The sequence below is a fragment of the Hydra vulgaris genome, chromosome 10 (genome assembly GCF_038396675.1).
Source record: "Hydra vulgaris chromosome 10, alternate assembly HydraT2T_AEP".
In the NCBI taxonomy this organism is placed as follows: Eukaryota; Metazoa; Cnidaria; class Hydrozoa; order Anthoathecata; family Hydridae; genus Hydra; species Hydra vulgaris.
The window spans coordinates 51105584-51113461 of NC_088929.1; positions in this window are offsets into that span (position 1 = coordinate 51105584).

The following is a 7878-nucleotide window of genomic DNA, read 5'->3' on the forward strand; positions in this document are numbered from 1 at the left end:
CAATATAATTATTGGCCTTTATATAAAAGTTGATGAGCTCAGTTTTAAATTGATTTCCCGAATACGGATCATCTAAGCCTAGTAGTTTAGTAACTGTAATGGTACCGAAAAGGTTTTACTGAAATCTTTTTCGCATCTATTTTTTAAAAGTAGTAACAGTATCTATCATTTATGGTAATAGTAGATCTTTTCCATAGTCAATTTAGTCTGCTAAAGTAATTGCAATACGCAATGAAGAAACAGGAAATGAATTTCCTTTGATTCATTGTATAATATATTTTTCAAAACTTTCAGAAGTATGCAGAGGATAAGGGAAGAGATTTTAATGCGGCCCTCAGTTTTAAAATGCGTTCAATAAGTAGTACCATGCTCAGCCACCATGTACCCAAATGTGTTGAAAAGTTGCATACTCAATTTCAAGGAATTCACAAAACTCCTTGAACTTTTCATGGCGATGTCGACCCATTGAAATAGCCTAAAGTTTTGAATAATATCATTTAAATGTTCAGTGATATCTTTCACATGCTTTTTTGGTCGCATTATGGCATGTATACGCCGGACAACCAACAGCAATTAATTTACAATTCAAGGTTTTTAGTTTAGCGAAAACGTCATTCTGCCCTTGTCGATTAGCAACGCTAAATTTCACATTCATTGTCTGCACTGAAGGCTAATTATTTGTTCGAGTCAAGATTATTGTTTTTTAAAAAATTTTTAAATATTCGCATATAATAGTCGTCGTTTCACCTTATTAGTTAGCAAAATTTAACAATTTTTACAGCCAAACCATGCACTGAAAAATATCTGTTTGTAATTGCAAAATTTTGAATTTTTTTTGTGGTTTAGTAAATAGAATACGTCGGTAGTAATAAAAATACGTCGATAGTAATAGAAGTCGGTATAATAGGTACGTTAGTAGTAATAAATACGTCGGTAGTAATAGAAAAGTAGCCATCTCCTAATCGTTGAGTAGTTTCTTTACTGAATTTGGCGCTAAAACGTTACAAATTATAGCCTGAGACTTAGTATCGGATTACGAAACATTTCCGAATCTGGAAAAATTGTTCATTCATTACTTCGGAATGAAAGCGAATCAACGACCGTGTGGCTAGAAATGCTTCCGCTGCTAATATTTAATTAGATACCAGCGTATTTTTATTAAAAAAACTGTTTTATTTGAGTTGCTGGCTTCTTGGATTTTGAATTCTAATATCAATATCCGATGAACAATATGAACAGAATCTCCTATTTTGCTCTTTTTAATACCATCAAAATCTTTAGACTTCGCAATAAAGTTTCTTCCTTATTGTAGCCATCATACAATTTAACAGTGATTTAATTAACCTTGAAAATATAAACATTCAAATTAAATACAAAATGAGTAGAAAAATGCTGGAACAAGCAATCATTGCTGTATAGTAAGTGAATCTATGTATCTGAAAATGATCCATTGGGCACAGGTACGTTCGTTGTACGTACAATGTTTGTCCAAAACACGTCCGTCCGCGGACTAAAGCTGAATCTTCAAAAATAGTTTTAAACAATGGAACCCAAATAGTAACTAAACTAAAAATATGTATATATGATTAGCCGTATACATAATAAAATTCATCGTTATCATCTGCTATAATCATCGTTTTATTAGATTTTAGTTTTTATAATTTAGTTATGAAATTAATTTGCAAAAGACAAACAAACGTGTTTTGCCAATGAAATTGATTTGCAAAAGACAAACAAACATGTTTTCGCAAATTTATGGTAGATCAAGAATGTCTTTAGTCCATGATAAATAAATAGAAAACATAGTTTGAAGATGAATTGACCACGTATAGACTCTAGAGAGGATTCAATTCCGAAGAAAATGATCCAAATTTTAAAAATTTATTATTGTTAGTATATCAAGATATACAACAAAGGAAACTGCTCATACAGTATGTAAATGAACTTGGCTTTTCTTGATGCTACTACTGAACAATAAGATACACCCTGTCTCTCTATTTCCTTGTAATAATAACTTAGTTATTATATTGTACTAATAGCATTAGTTACCATATTGTTACTATTTTTTTTTTGTTAATATGGAAAAACAAAAGCTATTACAAAAGCGCTTACTTGTATCAAAGAATTTAAACTGACTATTCAATTAAAGAATTAAATGCACATGATTTTATTTTTCCAAGGTAAAATATTTAATTATTTTTATTTAGTGATATTAAATAAATTTCTGTAATTCAGTTCCGAGAAATTATGCTTTTTTTATTTATTAAGGAATTTTTTGTAACTGCTACTATATTTACTAATATAATAATATAATAATATATTAATATTAATTTGATCATAAGGCATACTTGCTTAGATAATTTAATGACTATCTTTTAATTTAGGTTGTAAAATGTTTGTTTGTGATTTTCATTGAGAACAAGCATGGGAACAATGGCATTCGAAAGGAAAATGCATGCAGCATAGTAGAAAATGACAAACTTAGTTATGTATTCAAAAGGTTCGTTAATAGCGAAACAAAATTTTTATACTCTTATTAAAGTTGACGTAATATAAATGTTGATATCGAAAAAAAATTTGAGTTGTACTAAAAAAATTTTGTGATATTGGTTTTAATTTTTAAAATATTAAAGTTTTTGTAAGTTTTTTTTTACAATTTAAGAAATAAGTGATTGCTTTCAGGCTGGATCGGATCTTGCTGAATGTTAAACCCAACTATGGAGCTAAAAGACAAAGCCTAACTTAAATACAGTTTTTTCTGGAGAAAAATAAGAATTTTTTACTAAGAACTATCCTTAGTATTTGCATAGAAGAGTTTCTTCCTTCCAAATATGAAAAGTTAGTTAATACGGTTACTACTATAGCTTTTTTTTTTTGGCGCAAATGTTTTTTTATTTTTTATATACGATATTGTCACCTATTTCTGTTAAAAAGAATTTTTGGTTTTCCACTTTATAAATTATTTGACGTTTTAGTTATTGTGATAAATACAGAAGAACACATTCCTCATAGAGAAAATACCATGATAGAATTCAAAAATATTTGATTAATTGGCCTCCATCTTTAGTTTAAGTTTTATGAAATTATTAGATGGATTGCAAGGTACAGGTTTATATATTGTAATTTATAAATTATAATTCTTATAATTTAAATACAATTTATTTTGAGAAAAATGCAATGGACAAATTAATGGCACCGTTAATACCAGACGGACGACTCAAACTAGGGGCTGTTCATATAGATAAAAAACATCTCGCTTAACCGGGTACCCCGGTTAGACAGGATAAATTTCAGCTGTGTTTATATGGAAAAAAACATCTCGCTCTAGCGGGACGCTTTTAAGATAACGTGATATTTATTTATATAGAATCATTCTCGCAAATTATTAAGTTAAAAATGGAAGTTCATTGCCACAACTAATATAATAGCTCTCAAATCTTATTTAATGCACAATAGAAGTATTACGCATTTTACAAAATGAGCATCAAATTAAACTTATCATTAACAATCTCCTAAGAAAATAAAACTTCCTGTAAAAAATTCCGTAGCTGTTGGTAGAAACTTCGACGGTCTGATAAGTGGTAGGAAAACATGATACCTGGTAGTGCTCCAGAAATTTACTGGGTTAAAAATTTTAGATTGTCAAAAAGTGCATTTATGGATTCGGCCGAACAACTTAAACCATACATAGTACCTAATCCGAAATCCCATGATTATAGAGCTTTTAGCACATAAAAAACCTTGCTAACAATCTATACTATCTTAAAGATACCGGTTCTTTAATAATGTCAGCTAACTGTTTTGGGATTGCTGTAAATACCGTCTCTTCCATTATTACACAAGTGTGCGAAAACATTGTCACCTAGGACCAATCTATATATTTCTACCGAAATGAGACAAAAGGGGGCTAAGTTTGAATCCAAGTTTGGTATGATTTAAACTTGATTGTATAGACATATGCCAATAGCTTGTTCTGTCGAAAACTCTCAGGATTATTTTTGTTATTAACAATATTATTCCATAAATGTCCAAGCAGTATGTGATTATAAAGGAATGTTTATGGATGTAGAATGTGTTTGGCCCGGAAGTATTGTATGGATACGAAAAAATCGGAACATATTTTATTGGTGATCCAGCCTACCCCTTAACTTCCTTTTGTATAATAGAGTATCAAACCTGTTGCAATAACGGGCAAGTAGTATATAATAGCATGCTTCGATCGGCTCGGAACTCTATCGATTATGCATTTAGGAAATTAAAAGCTCGCTGGAAAATTTTTACCAGAAAAATAAATTTTAAATTAGAACTTATACCAAAAATTGTTTATGCTACACTTGTATTACATAGTTTTTGCGAGAGACACAAAACATAAGCTGATTATGGCAGTAAAAAAAAGTTTTAGAACTATTGTTCTGTTTCTTTTTAATGTCTCTTGGTCCAGTTCTGTGGGCTCTTTCTATGTTTATACCCTTAACTCCAAGAACCTCTTCAAATAATTTAAGAACTTTTTTCTCGCTATCTTCCCAGCTTTCATGTTCGCTCTCTTTCAATCCATTGATTCTTAAATTATTTCGCTGAGATCTGTCTTTTATTTCTCGTATTTATTTTTTATTTTATAAATACTATTTTCTTCTTTTACTTCAGAGTTTATTTTTTTTAATTGTTATTTTACAATTTCAAATTTCGATATTACAATTTCTTCGTTTGTATTAATAAATTTTTTCATTTCGCTATATTCATTTTCTAAGTAATTTATTTATTTTTTTTATATATATACATATCTAATATAAAGCAAATTAAAATATAAATTCAAAAAAAATTTATTCTACACAACTGCAACAGCTCCTACACCGAGCCCACTCGTTACTGCAACCACGCGAACAACATCTCGTGTGATCACCGATAGTAAAAAAGCAACACCCATCACAACACTTTACTCTTTAAGTTGTCTTCAGTATGGGTGTTGCCGTAGCTTGTTTGCCAACCTGCGAATGTTATCGTGGAAAACTAATATAAAAACCTTTAATCGAAAAACTTATTTTAGAATCAACAGAAACAAAAAATATATAAAAATACTACTACAGGTTCAGGTTGTTCATTCTGTTGTGGTTGTTGTTGTTACCCATCAAGCTCATAACGACTGTAGAAAAAAAAAATTTTAAATTGTATTTTTAATTAAAAAGAACATTTTTATAAAGTTAACTTGAGACTCTAAAAATTTTTACAAGAGCAAGACATAGATTCTTAGAAGTTTAACACAACAAGACTCATGTTCACTCGTGCGTGTGAACTGTACAGCAATCAAGCTTTATATCTAGACATATTAAGATCTATAGTTTACATCAAGACATAAACTATATATTTTATTATAAGATATATCAAGATCTATAGTTTATCATTTATAAACATTACTTTATAGTAAAATGTAATTACGCATGTATAAATTTATTTATACATATATAACTGCATAAATCAATATTATATATAATTATTTTATTGCAAGTTGATCAGTGCACTGTTGCAGTGTACTTAGGATATTTTTAGGAATAAAAGAAAAGTAGCAACTTTCTTCTGTTCTTAAAAACAAAATGTACCAATAAAAAAATGACGCGAGATCGTTATACTGTAAAACAGTTGCCCTGGCAAATAAAAACATGTTACGCATTTGTTTGTTTTTTTACAATAGTAGCCACATAGTTATTTCATGAAAAGTATATATATAGTATATAAAAGTATATTTATAGTATAGACCAAAACTAAGACCAAAGTTCTGGGCTTTCAAGACAAAGTCTAAGACCAAGATAAGGTAAATATAAGTCTCAAGACGTCTCGACAATGAGACTTATGTATCGAGACCTACATCTCTACTGTCAACTGTAAAATATTATTGACAATAACTAGCTTCTATACTGTTGAAATTATACTATTGTTGTAACTTTGATGGTACACTGTTATTAAACTTATATATTATTGCATGATATTATTATGCTTGCTGGTATATAGTATGTATTATAATGCATACCACATTTCCATAATATTATTTTATATCTTAATTTTAAAAGTTTTCAGAAAGCTCAGTAAATAACAAAGATATATTGCATAAGTCTTTTTTTACAATATTGGTATTTTATCTTTATCAGTTATAGTAAATTTATTTATCTCATTTTTATTGTGAGAACAAGATATCATTGGTGCCAAAGTGTATATATTTTTTTACTAACATTATTATTTTTATTTGTTATTTAGATTAACAACCCGAACTACTACTAAGTGTTTTTATTTTCATTTATTGAATTAATGTTTTTTAAATATTTATTGTTTTACTTTACTGCTTATTCTGACGCTTTTGTCATATTTCATATGTCATAAAGTTTTTTATTCAAGTTTAGGATTTATTCATTATTTTCGATATGTTTTTAATTTTTTGTAGACGATATTAAAGAAATCCTTAATAAAAAAGTTTCAATTTTACTTTGTTTACTTATAAAATGACTAAAATTAACTTTAACTATTTTTGGTTTATCAAGTTATATCATTAATACAAATACAAGATATATTTTTCACTTTTAATTAGTAAGTTATATTTTTATTACAAGTTATTATTTTTTTGCTAGTTGTTAGCTGTTTGAATGATGAACCTACTGATGGTTAAATATTATGTTGAAGATAAAGGTAGATAAGTGTTTTTACTAATTTAATTTATTATTGCTCTGTGCTTTAAGAGCATTGACCACTCTATTTGTAGAATACACTGATATAGTTTATATATATATATATATATATATATATATATATATATATATATATATATATATATATATATATATATATATATATATATATATACAGTGGGTGCTCATATTATTAGAATCTTTAAAACTTTGTGAATAAAGTTCAAAATTAACAAAACATTTTAACAAAATAATTTTTTTTATTTTACAAATAGTATGTATGTACCTTTTACTTTAATCTGGGAGTTTGGCAACATTGCATTTCATCTCATTATGAAGTTATAGGGTTTTTCCCGAATTTTGACAATTTTGGCAGTTATACCTATGTTGTTGTCGCGTGAAGTGCTGTTTGTGTATTGCTCTCTTTTTAAAGTTTTCAAAGATTTTTTTATTGTTTTGTTATTGAGTTCTATTTATGTGTCTATTTTTTACAGTTAAACATGATTAAATCAATATTTTTACATATAATTTGACTTCTATAACGGTTTACTAGAATCACGTGTTTTGTTCAATATGGGAAAGGCAAAAGATGTTTCACCCTCAAAAAAAAGAGAAGTTGGAGCATTATTGAAGAAAACATCTTATTCTCAAAGGTTTATAGCATCAATGACAAAGGTTTCAGTGGCAACAGTCAACCAAATAAAAAAAAATCTGGACAAAAATGCTGATTATACTCCTCAACGAACAGGACTTTGTGGTAGAAAACGGCTAACAACGCCAAGAGACGATAGAAAAATACGAAATATTTGCCTAGAAAATAGGAATAAGCCTAGGCGAATACTAACCACTTTAATACAAGATGCTGGAATACCAGTATCTCCAATGACAGTTCGTCGCCGACTCAAAGAACAAGGATTTAGATGCTGTCGACCTGCTAAAAAGCCTAAGCTCACTCTAGCAATGCAACAAAAACGCCTTCCACAAAGACTGCATCTTAGAACGTGTAAAGAATCCTCTAAGTATAATGGTATGGTCTGTCATTAGTGGACATGGAACAGGGCGCTTATATATCGTTGAGGGAACTATGCGCCAGGACCAATACATAAAAGTTCTTGACACAAGATTGGTACCACAGTTGAAGGAATGGTTCCCAAATAACCAAAAATTTACATTTATGCATGATTCTGCCCTATGCCATAAAGCAAAG